General features: G+C 41.2%; 1 pseudogene; it reads right to left on the bottom strand.

The window, feature by feature from the left end:
• Positions 1-7,855: 7,855 nt before the first annotated feature.
• Positions 7,856-8,144, bottom strand: LOC110304246 (large ribosomal subunit protein mL63-like; annotated as a pseudogene).
• Positions 8,145-17,098: the final 8,954 nt, after the last annotated feature.

Genomic DNA, 17,098 nt, shown 5'->3' with positions numbered 1-17,098 from the left:
TTGTACCCACACACGCGCACACACACAGAATTATAATGCAAATAGATCTCTGATCATAAAGGCCAAAATTGTGTTCTATCTCTACCTCGACATGGGTGGTTCAACACAAAGTCAGTTATTGGTGTCTATTTTGTGTATTATCTCTTGTTAATAAAGATGCAATTGAGAATATTTAGCCATGAGTTGTTTGAAGTACCCCTAACTGTTTGGCAGAGAAATGGATTATGGGGATGCTGAAGAATGTGGCTAACTTTTGTGTTTACAAGAAACTTTCAGCATCCTTTATCAAACTTAATGTTTCTCTTCCACCCTGAGGCCTAATTTACTCTGCTTTTAGAAAGAATTCTAGAATACCCCTAGTCATATTACTGTTAAGTTGGGGAAGGGAGTGTAATGTGCAGATCTTGTAGCTGAGGACAAACGTCCTACCTCCAGCTCCCAAGTGCTGAGGGTACAGGTGTACACCACTGAGCCCTGCTTTGTGAACTTTCATTTTGTTATCTCAGAAACAGTCACCTTTCCCAGTGTTGGAACTGTGAGCTGGAGCTGTCATGTTGTCACAAATACATCTCATGGAGGGCAAGATATTTATATTTTACAGTTAGCATGAGTCCTTACCTCTAAACAGCTTGCTTGACGGCTAACAGTTAAAGCACTGCAGCCAACTTATGTCAGATCCAAATGTTGCCTTCTGTCAAGGCTTCGGGTTCAGGCTTAGATAGCTGCTGGTCTTTTGCAATTTCTCTGACAGGCTTTCTAGTATCTACATTGACATGGACATTGTAGTGGCTATTCCTGGTTGTCAACTTGACTATATCTGGAATGAACTGCAATCCATAATTGGAAGGCTCACCAGTGATCCTAATCTGGAGGCTGGGAGATAGAAGTTTCTGATCTGGATCTTGGTATGGAGATCTTGAGGCATAGTGGCTATGGATTCCAGAAGATTAAGACAGGGATATCTTCAAATTCAAGGTCATCTGGGATTAAAGGCATGGTGATACACACCTTTAGTCTGGGCCACACCTGCTGGAGACCATATAAGGATATTTGAAGAAGGAAGATGGCCTCTCTCTTGGCCTGCTTGCCGTGTGGGACTGAGCAACTACTAGATCCTTGGATTTCCATTCACAGCTGCTGCTGACCATTGTTGGGAGTTGGACTATAGACTATAAGTCATCAAGAAATGTCCTTACTATATTGAGACTAACCCATAAGTTCTGTGACTCTAGAGAACCCTGACTAAGACAGACATTGACTTTTAATAAAGTCGGTAGTGTGAGGTCATGACATTCCCCAGGCTGGAGAGAGTGGAAGAGCACTCACTGCACTGAAGCATACAGACCTCAGTTTGGATCCCAGTACCGTGTAATAGCTAGCCGTGCCTGTACACACCCACTGACCTCTCCCTCCGGCCTCCATGCACAATTAGCAGGAACACCAAGAGAAGTTCTCAACTGTGCCTCTCTCAGGGAAGCGAAGATCAGTGAAGACTGAGACCCACAAGCATTGCACAGCTAGATGTTCCTGCAAGCCAAGCTCTGTCTCCATCACTCCTCTGAGTCCTATTTATACCTTCCAAACATCACATGTCCTCCATGTCCCTTGCCTCAGGACAGGTCTTGCCTCAGCACATGCATCCAGTCAGCCCAAGTCCTCAGAGTCCAAACAAATGGAACTCAACTACACAGCGTAAGGCAGACTAATGCAAGTGTGTTGTTAGCAAAGAATCCATCATGTGTCCTTTCATGTGTTTTCTTCTCTAGCAAAGCATCCTCTCTCCTGTGTCTGCTTCCGTGAAACGTTCCTTCACGAGTCTGCCTTAGTTCTTCACCTGTGTCCACTTCAGGAAAACACTCCTTCACGTGTTTGCCTCAGTAAAACACCACCCCACACAACTGACTCTCCAAAGAACCCTTAAGTTTCCACTTCATATTCCTGCTTAATCCTTATTAAAAATATGAGCCACTTTGTCAAAACTCTGCCCTTCCTTTGAGTGTTGGGTGAATCGTTCCTTTATTTAGTCCATGGTTCTTCACTTAGTGGATGCAAATCTTTGGTACAGAATGGATGGGAGAGATGATCGTGGGGTATTCTTCCTAAGAGATTCAAGATAGATCAGGTTTATTTGTAATATTATTGAAAACAATTGTCATAAATACAATTTTATAATAAAGGACTCATAGATATTAATAATTTGCCCGAGCCCAACTCTTCCATGTGAGAGTTGTTGGGAAATCACTTCCACCAGGACATTAATTCTATCTCAGTGGCTGGCTTTGAGTTGGATTGGCATGCTGCCTGGACTTTGTCACAGGATGATACTTGATGTGGAAGGGATAGCATGTAGGGACAGGCCAGCTTGTAATGTGGCTTCATTTTTAATTCAGGGTTATAATGTACTCAAAAGCACAATTCTGTGATATCTCTGGAACATTCTCTGAAAATGTTTGTGTCCCATGTGAAAGGAATGCAAGGGGAAGATAATTGTTACTGGTCCACCTGTACAATGATGGAGGTGGTACTCAGCGTCCGCGGTGTGTGGTGTGTAGCAGTGCATTTCAAACATTAACCTCTGGCCATCAAAACTGTCAGACTATTTCAATGAACATTGCCATGGTATTCCCAGACATAATCTCCATAGGCTGAAGCACAGTCAAAAACACTTGGATCACTTGAGAGCACCTTACCCCAAGCATCATATTAATTTGAATATTTATGTGCCAAGGAGTAGTATCCTCATACCACTGCTGAAAAAAAAATCATCAAATCTTATGCATTTGAAATAACACAAGTCAGAAACAGCACAAATCTTTTGGGGCCCAGATGTCCAGAAGAAACTCAGAAGTACCTTTGTCAGACGGTGTGATCCATTTCAGAATTGACAAAATGAGCCTGGACATCCAACAACTAGTTCTATAAGATCTCAAAGCCAGCCCTCTTACTGTGGGCATTCAGCTTGCTGAGGCTGTGGCGTTGGTGAGGCAGCCACTAATGGCATTTGTGCAGTACCAAGGTAAAAGGGAGAGAGAGAGCACAGAGGAGTTTCTGTTCTGCCGACCTTCGTGGTTATCCGAGAGAGAGAGAGAGAGAGAGAGAGAGAGAGAGAGAGAGAGAGAGAGAGAGAGAAATATCTAACCAAATTACTTTTTAAAAAAAAAATTAAATAAACACCCGAACATTAAATATGGTCTGATAGGTTAGGAACTGAGCCAAGAAGTGGGTTGGCCTGATGGTGTCTCTATTTGAATGCTAATATTGGTTCATTAAGACTGGTTGCCCCAGAAACAAGAGTCCTCATGTAGACACCATGTGAAGTTGCCCCCAAGTTATTTCTGACAGGTAAATAAAGATGCCTACAGCCAATAGCTGGGCAGAAGAGAGGTAGGCAGTTTTAGGATTCCCTGGCTGGGGGTCAGAAGAGGACCATGAAGAGAGAGGAGAAGTCGAGGAGAAAAGAGGAAAAGGTGAGGAGGAAGGAAGAGAAGCCTGCCATGGGCTGAGTGAGTCATGAAAAGGTGGCCCTGAGGGCTGACCTGTTGGAGTTAAGAGCAGCCCAGATGAAACAGTAAGTAGTAACTCAGGTTATTGATAGGAAAGTAGATTCTAATAGCATAGAGAGTAGGCATCTGCCCAGCTCTTGTGCCGTTTTAAGCTTATTGCAAATATAAATAATGTGTGTGTGTGTGTGTGTGTGTGTGTGCTATCTGGGAACTAAATGGTCAAAGGCAGGGTAGAAACCCTGGATTGGGATTAAATAATTTCCATAACACCCATTCTTAAGGGCAAACTGACAGTGGCCCCTCCCTTCTCTGTGAGGATTGTTACCAGGAAGCATTCCCAACACCACTGTGGATTATGAAAGAATGTAGTAGAAGGGTGGAGTGTCCTGCATAACACTTGACTTCTAAATTTACTCTCTGGAGTCAACCTCAGTGTCTTCTCCTTTCTCTCCCATGCTGCAGATGTGACAATCCTGAGAAATACCTAAGTACCGCCCATTTTAAAAATTATGTCAGTGCTCAAAGTCAGTAAGCCTGCTGAGGGTTTCCTGCACCTCACCACACAGATTCTGAAGACAGTCCTGTGGTAAGATGAGAGGAGAACCCACTACCCAGAGTGCACCAACCTCGGCTGCTTCTCCTACCCCTATTCCTTCACCCAATATCTTCACATCACACATTTCCTTAGATGTACTTGTCTAAGACAGCTCAAAGGTTTCGAGTGACTAGAGTATAAATTATAAATAAGATGGCCTGCATATGTGACACTCACACAAACAAACAAAAAACACATGCACCAACTTTCCATAATAATATCCATCTTGGCACAGATCAACCATACGTGGTCTTTTCTGACTTCTTCCTTAAATTAGTTCAGACAGATAATGACAGATTATAACCAGTAGGTGTCACTATCTGCAGGTTTGGGTGGACGCAAACTTCTGAGATATGTTAACGTTAAATATTTATAGAAAAGGTATTAGGGGCTGACGAGAGGGCTCAGCATTTAAGTGTATGTAATGCTCTTACAGAGTGTCTTAGGGTTTTACTGCCGTGAACAGACACCACGACCAAGGCAACTCTTATAAGGACAACATTTAATTGGTCTAGCTTATAGGTTCAGAGGTTCAGTCCATTCTCATCAAGGTGGGAACATGGCAGGGTCCAGGTAGGCAGGGTAGCTGAGAGTTCTACATCTTTAGCTGAAGGCTGCTAGCAGAATACTGACTTCCAGGCAGCTAGGATAAGGGTCTTAAAGTCCATGCCCACAGTGACACACCTACTTCAACAAGGCCACATCTTCTAATAGTGCCATTCCCTGAGCCGAGCATATACAGTCATAACAGAGGATCCAAGTTCAGTTCTCAGCATCCACAGGAGTAGGCTCACAACCACCTGTAACTCCAGAGAAACTCTGTCTCACAAAACCAAAATAATGATGATGATGATGATGATGATGACGACGATGAGGATGACGATGATGACTGGCCAATTAATTGTCTCTTTTGACCTGCCCAACATTCATTGGTTCATCTGCTGATTTTCATCATAGTGTCTTTATTTTGCATGAGACACTTTCTTTCCCGGTCTGCCAGTCCTTCTGGTCTGTTCTTGGCTAACCAGATTCAGCCCCGGTACTTTCCCTGGAATAAGTGCGGAAGATGCCGTCCATGCTAGATGCGCAGGATGTGTCTAAATCCTCCAGGAACTGCAGCCAACAGTCAAAGGGGAAAGATCCCCGATCCGTTGTTCCAGCTGCTAAATGCAGCCATACTCACTGCTCCCCGCTCCACTCTTTGAGGCCTCACGTTCCCTATGTTGCAGGCTACTTTCCATCACAAACCATCCAGAACCCACTTCCTCTGTTTGCCTTCCAATATTAGGACTGAGTAATGGGGAAGGTTCCATTCCAGTTTTGTTACATGGTTTGGGGCAGCTCTTACTTCTTCTGGGCCTCAGTTTTCTCCACTCTAAAATCAAACACTTGGAAAGGTTTTCTCTATAGAACCTTTATGTTTCCCCCCCAAAAAAGTTTATATTTTATTTGCTTAATTATGACTTTTTTAAAAATGCACTAGCTGTATAAAGACATTTTCCTAGCTCTACTCAGAAGTAGGGATCCGGTTTGTGGTATTTGAGGATTTTTTGATAGAACATCAGTTTGATTGGAATGGTCAGAAATCCATTAATTACATCCTAACCAAAGCTCTGTCTGTTCTGTTTTCAGAACTCGATCTCCCATGTCTTTGTTTATTCTTACTGTATGTATGTGTCATATGTGAGTTTGTCCATGCACATGTGGCATGGCACATGTGTGGAGGTCAGAGGATTACTCTATGGAGTCAATTCCACCTCTACTTGGGTTCCTGGAATCAAACTCAGGTGATGAGCCTTACACAGCCAGTGCTTTTACTTGCTAAGCCACCTTGCCACCCCATCCCACACCAGAGTTTTATTATGAAAGATTTCAGGTATATATACATATATGTATTCATAAATATATTTGTTATATAATTATCTAGTATATATACTATATATTTTTCTAATATACAATACAACAAAATACATTCATATAAAAATACATATTACATATAACATTTTTATATTTTGTATATTATGTATTTATTATAGTTATATAAATACTATTAAATATCTCTTATATGTTAAGTATATAAAATATATTAGTATGTGAAAATATTTCATATATATTTTAAATCATTAATAATAAAACACTGATGGAATTAGTAATAAAATATATATTATTATTAACTCCCAATTTCAACTATATGATATATTATAAATTATATATTATATTTGATATATATTTTATATAATAGATAATGTTGGAACAGGAGTATTGTTAGCACTCATATGACTGTTTCCAGACTTAAAAAACATTAACGTTTGCCATAACTGTCTCTGTTTAAATGCATGGGTCCAATCAGGAAGCCGAAACCTCACCTGTTTTAACAACAAGTAGAATTTAATGTAAAGAATCGGGAGTCAGCTAGTAGCAAACTGTAAGGGCCTAAGGGGATACTGAGGTATCACAGAGGCAGCAAATATAGGATCCAACCAGCAAACCAAGGGCTGGGTGGACGGGAGAGGTTGAGATCACTGAAGCATAGAGAAGGGTCCCTTGGAATGATACTCCTTGGTCTCAAAAAGATCACCTGCTTGGCTGGCATTGATGCCCTAGCAGCTCAGAAGTCTAAAGAGCAGCTGCCAGTCTCTGTGCTGCCAGCCCTGAGCATACCGAGGGAGGGGCCCTGGGGAGTATGGAAAACCTAGAAAGAAGTCAACTACCACTTGGAAGGAACTTATTCTCAATGTGAAGAATCTACAGCAAGCAGGAGAGGTGAGCAAGTGCCCTGACCTCTCTCTAGAGGCCTCCTATGTCGTGCAGTTCTTATTTATAAAATAAGGGGTAAGGTGGACAGTAAAGAAAGCCATGGTGTGGGGCTCTATAGCCCCTGCATCATAGGGCATACAGTGAGGGAAGGCTAACACTGCAAGCATTAGATTAATAGCTAGCACACTCCATTACTTTGGCTGGTTAACATCCTTTCTACTCATATTGAAAGTTCTTCTAGGGGCAGGTGCCAGAGAGATGAGTAATTTCCATTCAGTAAACAGTTTTGTTAAACAGGATTGCCCTTTCTATAAAGGTAGTTTCTTCCCAGAATAAAAATGCAAAAAGTCTCAATCCTCAAATTTACTTAGTAGTAGCATGAACTATTTTCCCTAAACACTAAATCCTTATATCAACTTTAGTGATAATCTTTACATAAAATAGTCAACCACTCCTGAAATCATTCATATGTCTTAATGTTGAGTTACACACAGATCCTGTACAAATCAGGATGTGTGACAGAGCCAATAATGGCCTAAGTCCTAAGGCCTTAGGGGAGTTTCAATTTCAGATCCTGAAAACCCAACTCTTTCCACCCCAAGGGACTATGGTTATTGGTCCCAAGGCCACTGTGTGCTCGGTTTGTGGTGCCCTTAAGAAATCCTGGGTTCCCCTTTGTGCAACATTGTCTGATAAGTTTCCCACTGACTTCATCCCATTGTATGAGAGCTTCCTGCTGACATTGTCCCATTTCTGCCTAAAATCTGTATATATGACACTGCACTTCTTAATAAGCATGCTTAGCATAAGACATAGCTTGTGCAAGACCTCCTAATACCAGTCTTTTCTTTTCTTTCTTTTTTTTTTAAATCATGTTTGCTTTAATAAGATACTGGTCGAAGGGGTCACACTAGTACATAAATTAAATTTTCATAGCCCCAGGACCAAGTAAGGACAGAGCAGTTTGGTATCCTTAATCTTGAAGGGTGATGATTCCGGGTTAGGACCATTTCTTCGAGATGTTGAGATGTTCTAGCTGGTCTGCAATGTATCTATGCTTAGGGAACTTGGAAGTGGCCGCTGCCTTGATGGTTCAAAAGCCTTGGCCCTTCGCTAAGTGGCATGGCCGTACTTTGCTGTCATGTAGGGCATGCTCAGCCAGTAGTGGTTCTTGGCCTCCACCTCCAGGCGACAGATCATGCTCTCCTTCGCTTGGAAAGACAAGGTCCACGGCCACTGGTGCTTCCCGATCCACTGCCTGCCCGGAGGAGGACAGCGGTGAGGAACATGGTGCCTCCTCACATACCAATCGACCCTGGACACTCTCCCCCTCGGCATTTTGCGTACACTGACTGACGTGGCCGATCTCAGTCTTTTCTATCTCATTATCTTCTGATCGTCCAGTCCTCTCTCAGGAACCTGCCACTGGAGAAGGACCTGCTGCTCCAGATAGATCAGCAAAGAATGAATTAGAAGGAAAATTAGAAAGTATTTTGAAATGACAAGAACAAAATGTCATATGTCAAATCATGAGATGCATCAAAATCAGTGCTCAAAGGGAAAGGTGGAGCTGTAAATGCTTATATTAAAAATAGCCAGGCTTGGTGGTGCACACCTTTAATCCTAGCACTAGGAGGCAGAGGCAGGCATATTTCTGTGAGTATGTGGACAGCCTGGATCTACATAGTGAATTCCAGGACAGCCAGGGTAACATAGTAAGACAGACAGACAGACACACAGACACACAGAAAGGAAGAAAGAAAGAAAGAAAGAAAGAAAGAAAGAAAGAAAGAAAGAAAGAAAGAAAGAAAGAAAGAAAGAAAGAAAGAAAGAAAGAAAGAGAAAGAGAGAGGGGGAGGGAGAGGAGAGAGGGAGCGAGGGAGAAAAGGGAGGAGGGAGGGATGGAGGGAGGGAGGAAGAGAAGAGAAGAGAAGAGAAGAGAAGAGAAGAGAAGAGAAGAGAAGAGAAGAGAAGAGAAGAGAAGAGAAGAGAAGAGAAGAGAAGAGATAACCTGGACTTGTCCCTTCAGAAATAAAACTAACCCAAAGCAAGAAGGAAGAAAAAGAGAGGGCAGAAATAAATGAAATAGAGAAAAATCAATAAAACCAAGAGGCAGTCCTCTGAGAAGATCAATAAGGAGCTAAGGGCATGACTAAGGGTATGAGCATTTGCTCATCCAATCGATCATATTTGTCAATTAGATAAAGTACTCTACTATTTATCCTGACTTAAAAGTTTATAATTCTATGCTTGAATTATGCTTTAACTTTTAACTTATATTACTATCTGAAAACTACCCTTTCTATATCATCTTCCTCGATGTTAAACAATGTGAGTTTGATTATGAGACAATAAGTCATCTTCAACCTTATCGGACATCCAAGAATGAATTAAGTATTCCCTGAAGATACAGGAAGGACAAAACATAGATTTCAAAACTTAACTGATTTGTAGACAGCTAACTACTTGGAAAGCCCCTCATTCCTCAAAATGTTGGAGCATCAGTCTTTAGCGTTTAGGTCAAGAACCAGCTGACAGACCTTGAAATGAAGAAGGAACTTTGAAGGACTTGTTTACTCAGTCTTGGCAGAGCTAAGCTATTGACTATGCTGTATCCTGTGTCTGTTCTTGAACAGTATTTTTTGTCTGTAGATGAATAGGGCAATTTTTGTCCAGGTGCTACATTGCTATAACTGGAGCAACTCCATATGGAGGTTTTGATGCTCAGTTTCTTCTTTGAACTAAGAAGGGGTTACTGTCAGGAGCAGACATGTCTCTAGTCAAATGATCTTTAATAATGAATTAATATCAAGTGTTATATTCTGTGGATTTCTGATGTTTTAAAGACTATCTATCTATATAAAGTGTATCTGAATTGTTGAACCTTGACTACTCTTTGCTATTTTCATTTGAATATTATAGAAAGCACCTTAATATAACTAGATCAGAATCTAATATAACCATGAGTTTATTACCTGGCCTTTAACTTGAGCTATTTAATCATCTTTTTGTTTGTTTTTGTTTTGTTTTGTTTGTTTTTTAAGATGGGGTTTCTCTGGGTAGTCCTGACTGTCCTGGAATTCACTCTGTAGGCCAGGCTGGCCTTGAACTCAGAAATTCTCCTGCCTCTGCCTCCCAAGTGCTGGAATTAAAGGCATGTGCCACCACCGCCCAGCTTATTAAATCTTCTTATACAGTTTGTAATAGCAGTTATTAGACGGACTGACTCTAAGCCTTGTATTCTTAAATGAGTTGTATAGGCATGATGCTTATCTAAGAGTAACAATATTAATTGCAAATTTTGTAGCAATATAGGAAACTTATATCAATTAAAACTTTAATCTGCATCAATCCATAAACTTTGTATCAATGTAAAATTATAACTTCCATTTGTATCAATTATAAAGAAAGTTTTCTACCCATGTAAGATGATGGCTATATAATGTTTTGTTTAAGAATAGATTTAGTAATCCATCCCAGCCATTTCCTTCTTGTTCAAAATTACGACCATTTCCAAATTATTCCTTAAAATGGCAACCTATCTATAATTTATAAAATAACCATAACCAGACACCCAAACCCAAGAGATCAGGTTGGCAATTCTCCATAACTTCTTCCTGTTTGATAGGAATGACAAGAAAATTCTTTAAAGCAATGGGGAGAGGTAGGAAAATTAGAAAATTTGGTTAGACTTAGGAAAGATAGCTTTAGCGCCTGTTATCCAGTCTCTGTGTGCTTAGAAAGCTGAGGACGTGACTGACGTTCTGATTGGAAAGGCTGGATGAACTCAGTCCATTGGAGATCAGCAGCAATTCCTGAAGCTGTTCTAGAAGCAAGGCTCTGAACAGCATCAGGAAGCAGGGGCCTGGAACAGCAGGCCATTTCAGCGTCCTGGAGGATGAATCTTGCCAGAGCTGTACATTCTGCAATGTATAAATCTCATAACCAAAATTTTAGTATTATTAAGATATTTGTATGAATTGTGCAAGGTGTACAGATCAGTTAAGAATCAATTTTGGGGGGCTGGCGAGATGGCTCAGTGATTAAGAGAGCCAACTGTTCTTCCGAAGGTCCCGAGTTCAAATCCCAGCAACCACATGGTGGCTCACAACCATCCGTAACAAAATCTGATGCCCTCTTCTGGAGTGTCTGAAGACAGCTACAGTGTACTTATATGTACTTATATGCTCTTACCCACTGAGCCATCTCACCAGCCCAAATCTTTTTTTTTTTTAAAGAATCAATTTTGGTTCTTCTTTGAGTAGGTGAAAGACAACTGTCTTTTATATAATTTATTTATTTATTATATGTAATTACACTGTAGCTGTCTTCAGATGCCACAGAAGAGGGTGTCGCATCTGGTTATGGATGTTTGTGAGCCACCATGTGGTTGCTGGGAATTGAACTCAGGACCTCTGGAAGAGCAATCAGTGCTCTTAACCCACTGAGCCATCTCTCCAGCCCCCGACAACTGTCGTTTTTATGAGTTAATTTGATCAATAACCAATTATAATAAATCTTCATTCATGACATATGAAGGAGGGCATGAAGAACCTTAAGGATTTCATAATCAACAAGATTTATTGTCTAAATTTAGCTGAGGTTTTGGCTAGAGACATTTTTATGTCTAAGCCAGTTATTGGCTGTTTCCATGTTGAGGAATTAGCAGATCAAATTACCTGTCCTGTTTGATCTTCTTAATTTTTTCTTTTCTGTCTATAGCCAAGATCTTCAGGGGGTCTTCCCTATCAACCGGATCCATATCATTTTGAAAGGGGTCCAACGCCTTTTCCCCCTCTCCTGTCACCATAAATACAGAGCCTCTCTCCCAAAATAGCATGTCCTTGGTCCAGTAACTGGAATTCATTAAAGGTATAGCTTGGCCTCTCCCAGAGGAATTTTAGTATCATAAATACCACCAAACTTATCATCTTCATTTTGATAATGAAAACAAATCAATTAAAACAAACTAAACAAATAGTATCTGTTGAGATAGTGCTCCCCCACCATCTACTGTTTTCTTCTTACACGATTAATTTTTAATAGTGAGATCAAGGCCTAAGTTCTTATTGTCTGAGATAGGTTAGGCTGCCTACCCCCTGCTTTTGGACCTATAATTTAAGATCAAAAGCCTCAATCATTTATTCATCTCAGTATATTTAAATTCTACCTTCTTTGGAGATTAATATATCTGTGAGTATATATTCCTTTCTCTTTATATAACTTGAATTAACATAACCTTCTATTATCTGTCGAGGTAAGTTTGTTTATACTTACCCCCTGCTCTTGACCTACAATTTAAGAACAAAAGCCTCAAAATATTTATTCCTTTATGTATTTAATTTTAACTAACTTCCCTTCTACTTACTGTATAAGTCTATTTCCAGGCTCTGTTTTTTGTCATACCAGGCTAAGCAATCCCTGAATTCCCAGGTAGACCATGGTCAAAGACTTTCTGTATTTGCCTTGGCAAGACTTTTACTTTTCTTTCAATGCATTTTTCCCTCATTCTTTCTATTCTCTCTCCCTGCCTTTATTTCCTACATTTGAGATCGAAGGCCTGGATTTCATTATTCCATATATACTTAAATACAATTAAACAATTACCATTATACTCCCATTTATCCTTAAAAACAATTAAATCAAATTTCACATGAAATCTTTTCACATTAATATTCTTTTTTTTAGATTTATTTATTTTTATTGTGTGGGTATACCTTGACTGCATTTGTGTAGGAGCACCACATGTATGTCTAGTACCTGTAGAGGCCAGAAGAAGACATCAGATCCCATTATAGATGGTTGAGAGCCACCATATAGGTACTGGGAATTGACTCGGGACGTCTAGAAGAGCAATGAGTACTCTTAACTACTGAGCCATCTCTCCAGCCCCCACAAGAGCATATTCTTGACCATGTTTCCTTTATAATATATTCCAAAATGACTTCTCATGACCTCAGATGAGCTCCAGGATATATCCACATAGTGCATAGATTCATATTGAGAAACCCTAAACTAATTCTCTTCTTATCTGTAAGGTCTATTCCGTGCCTCTTTGTGAGTCCATGACTACACATCAAACCTTTAGTACTTAGCCCTTAACTACTGCAGCTTACATCCATCATTCTAGGTATTGCTTAGTTCAGACACAGTAGACACCAAATGTCATGCTCAGAACTCTCGCTGGGAACACCGTTTTTTCAGGAGATTGAATTTGTAATGCTGAAAGTTTTTACAGCAATCAGTAGTGTTGGTCAGAATAAATCATCAACCAAGGTGTCTTTCTTCCACTTAGCTTATCACGAGGAACCTTCACCCCTTGCAGACAAAGTCATAAAAGTTGAAAAGAAGAAAGAAGAGGAGAAAGAGGAAGAAAAAAAAGAAGGAAGAGGAGAAGATGAGGGGGAGGAGAGAAAAAAGGAGGGAAGGGAGAAAGGGCAAGGGGAAAGGAGGAGGGGGAGGCAGCAGCTGCCTTGTGGGAGGAAAGCGGAGTTGTTTGTTATGTGACCCAGGTAAATCTTGTGCTGTCTACATCTTCTTCCTTGTCTCCTGTTTTATGTTCACTAATCCAAGTTATGAGCTGTAGAATCAAACAGCATCCAGCACCATTGTAAAGGGCTCAGCCTCCACAAGACTTAGCAGAAGACCATGAGCTTATTACTTCTCAGAGTGTGGATTTTCTCAAAAAGCTCTGGAGGTCTTCCCCTATTGGTATTTAGCACAGGCTCCATACAGAATTTCCATTTGGTCATCAAACTATCGTTGGATCCACTAGGCCTAAAGCTCCAGATGGTGGAGCAGCAGCTAGCACTAAAGCCAGGCGTGCTTCAAAGCCATTCATGATTGGCTCTCTGGCTTAAGGATTACTTGGTACATGGGATAGAAATTACCACAAAGGGCTATCAAGCATTGTGCTTCACCACCATGGTGAGGAATGAGAAATAGTAATTTGCTTTTTGCCATTAAATAGCTGTTACATTACACTCTATAGTATCAAAACATCAGAAATTTCAGCAAAGTTGATTCTCTGACTCACAGGCATTTTACTAAAATGGAGGGTATGTTATCACCTCATTAGATCTGATCTTCATAATGTCATTAATGAGATGGATTCACTTGCTGAAATGATATATGTTCAGCCTCGGCTACAGAGCAAAGACACTATCCTGCTTTGTTTTGTTTTGTTTTGTTTTGTTTTTTAACTTGGTTTTTCTTTTGACCTTTTAAAAAAAAAAAACATGTTTCACAGTTAGTCTGTAACACACACATGTGGCACTTTGCAACCGTCCCAAGTCCCAAGCTCAACTTCTCTGTCACTGGAGCATGAAAGTTATAGATCCTTAAAGAGATGACTCTGCACACAGATATGGTTTGCTGTGGGTAAACACATCTGCTAGGTGTGAGCAGACCTACCATGCAGAACTCTCACCTGAGTGTCACTGAAGGGCAGAGCTTCCCCAGACACAAACAGCTGCAGACAGAGTCTCTTCCCAGACTCTAGCTCATTCGTGTGCACGGCTCAGTCACTGTCACATCTTACTCGGAATCTGGGTTGTCTGCTTTTTCTTCCAAGCCAAAGTGCAGAGATGGAGAATTTCCTTCTCCTTTACTCTTGCATGACTACACTGGCAGAAATGGGGCAAGTCCTGCCCATACCTGCTCTTCATAGCTTAATTCTGCAGAGCAGTTTACAGCACCCCTTCAAACAGTGTATCTGTTTTGTTTTGTGACTACGTCTTACTCTGTCACCCCCTATGTAGCCCAGGCTTGCTCCAAATTCTCAACAATCCTCCTACATTAGCCTCACAGATCCTGGGATTCCAGGTGTGAACCACCATGCCCAGCTTCTTCCTTTCTGAGCCCTGCATTTGAAAAGCCTTCTCAAGAGCCTTTTCTTTCTGTTTCCTCCCTTTTCCTTTCTTTTTTTTTTCTTTTCTTTCTTTTTCTTGTCTTCTCTTGTCTTTTCTTTTCCCTTTCTTCCTCCCCCACACTCTCTTTCTTCATCTGATTCTAAAAATGAGATTTCTCCAGCCAAGGCCTTGCAAGTTACATCTGGAATCTGAATGGCGCTTTTCTGGCCACTTCCTGTTGAAGGGACGTAGTGTCTATTTTGGTTTAATTTCTGTCAGAGCTCCAGCCCTTTCGGGACTTCAGCGTTCCTGAAACCACTCTGCTGCTGGAGACTCCATCTGTTTACTCTTCCCTTTCCCATGGAAACTTCTCTCTCTTGCTCTAATAAAGGACCTTGCGCCCAGGACTAAGGGTTAGGTCACCTCAGCTCCCCGTCACTAATGCAATCTTGGGGAAAGACCAATCCTTGTGCTCCACACATTTTTTTTCCCTGTGAAATGGAAGAAAAAACTTCCATCTTCACTATTTCCATAAATAAAATGTGCCATTGTATGGAGTTCACTGTTAATTTCCCGAAGTCTCTGGCACACCTGTAGATCCAAGTCCATCCATAACAGTGAAACGAAGACTCTCCAAGAACTGTTTCACAGGACTTGATTGTTTTATTTTGTTTTGTTTTCTTTTCTTTTTGCTTTATCAGAAAGCAGGATACTGAATTAGTAAAAACACTCCCATGGCTTTCAAACGCACATCATTCCAAGATACACAGTGGAAAATAAAAGGGTCTCCAGTTTTTCAGTTCCTCTCTCTAAGGAATACAGTTCCCGTCACGAAATTTTGCTTTTTGTTGTTGTTGTTTTGCTTTGTTTTTTTGTTTGTTTGGGGGTTTATTTTTTGTTTTGGTTCGTTGGCTGGTTGGCTGGTTGGTTGGTTGGTTGGTTAGGGGTGTGTGTGTGTGTATGTGTGTGTGTATGTGTGTGTGTATGTGTGTGTGGGGGGGTATGCGCGCGCGAGCGCAGCATTTCACTTGGAAGTCCAGTGACTCAAACTCCTAATCCCCCTGTTTCCACCTCCTGAGTGCTGCCATAAAGGTTTGCTCCACCCACCACACTCAGATGGGATATTTTGTGTTCCCTTCTCAGTTTTGCTTTTGTTGTTTGTATCCAAGTGTGTGCTGACTTATTTAACTTCCTCCCTAACTGATTTACGTTCTTTCTCAGTTCAGCGGGTTGAAAGACATAGGGCACACTTCCAGAACAAACTCCTCAACTGCTATGTCCAAAAACAACACCAAAACAAAATTTATATGTCACATAAACCTACATATTTTCTTTTGTGCTGAATGACTGTCTCATGGCATCCTCCGTGACAGAGGAAGCTAGTGTCTGCTTCAACCTCATGGCCTTTTAACTTGACCTTTTCAATCAAATGACATTACAACCGTGAGTACAATTCCCCAGGCCCACCCACTCAGGAGCTCTACAATGGCAGCATGCCTACCTCACCAACAGCTGTCTCCCCACCCTTGATTCATTCCTGACACCCCATATGGAGTGACCTCATTCTGGAGAGCTTCTGCAACACTAAGCCTTTACTGAAAATGAACATCTGAGTTCTTGGGTCTTGGCCACTAGCTTTTGGAATGACTCAATAATGGTGTGTAGACACTTGTGTGCCAAGGGTGGAATGAAGGAAGAGTTGAAAAGGGCAAAGAGAGTAATCCATATTTTAGCTATGGGTGTAAGTCAAAGGACCGGCTCCACAGCTATCAAGCAACTGACGGCCGTCTCTGGGCCTTGTGGCATTGTGCATGCAATGGGGACCTTGGCCTAAATTCTTTTTCAGGACCTTTCCTCCCTAGTGATTCTAAAGACTCAGACGCAGCCTAGACCAGGGCATGCTTGCCTACCTGGTATATGCAACAGGTACACAAATCAGGACATGGCTCTAGCCAGTGGGAGGAGCAACTGAGAAGGGCTCTAGACAGTGGTGTTTCAGGCAAGCAGGCTAGAGGCTGACTCACACTGGTGATTTCTATTATTTATTGTTCCCCCTTACAATATGTCAAACTACCAACACAGCATCGTTAGAGTTCAGAAGATAGGCACAGAGAGGCTGTGGGGACCCAGTAGACCACCAGTTAATAATTCAAAAAATGGCTTCATTCACATCATCTCACATTGAAAGAACTTCACACAAAAGGAAAGGTTTGAAGTAGGTATGGGAGGCAGACACTGCACTGAGTCTCCTTCTATAGTTACTGACAGGAACTCATTGAAGCTAGTTTAAAGAGAGGATAAGAATAAGAGAATAGGACTTCTATCACAACTATTACAAGTATCAGAACAAAGGCTTTGATAAAGTAGCCATGGCACTCTATCCCCTCCAGTTC

Source organism: Mus caroli, unplaced genomic scaffold (genome assembly GCF_978045245.1).
Source record: "Mus caroli unplaced genomic scaffold, Mus_caroli_1 scaffold_13, whole genome shotgun sequence".
NCBI classification, from domain to species: domain Eukaryota; kingdom Metazoa; phylum Chordata; class Mammalia; order Rodentia; family Muridae; genus Mus; species Mus caroli.
The sequence above is the reverse complement of the archived record's forward strand: the minus strand, read 5'-3'. Positions and strand labels throughout refer to the sequence as shown.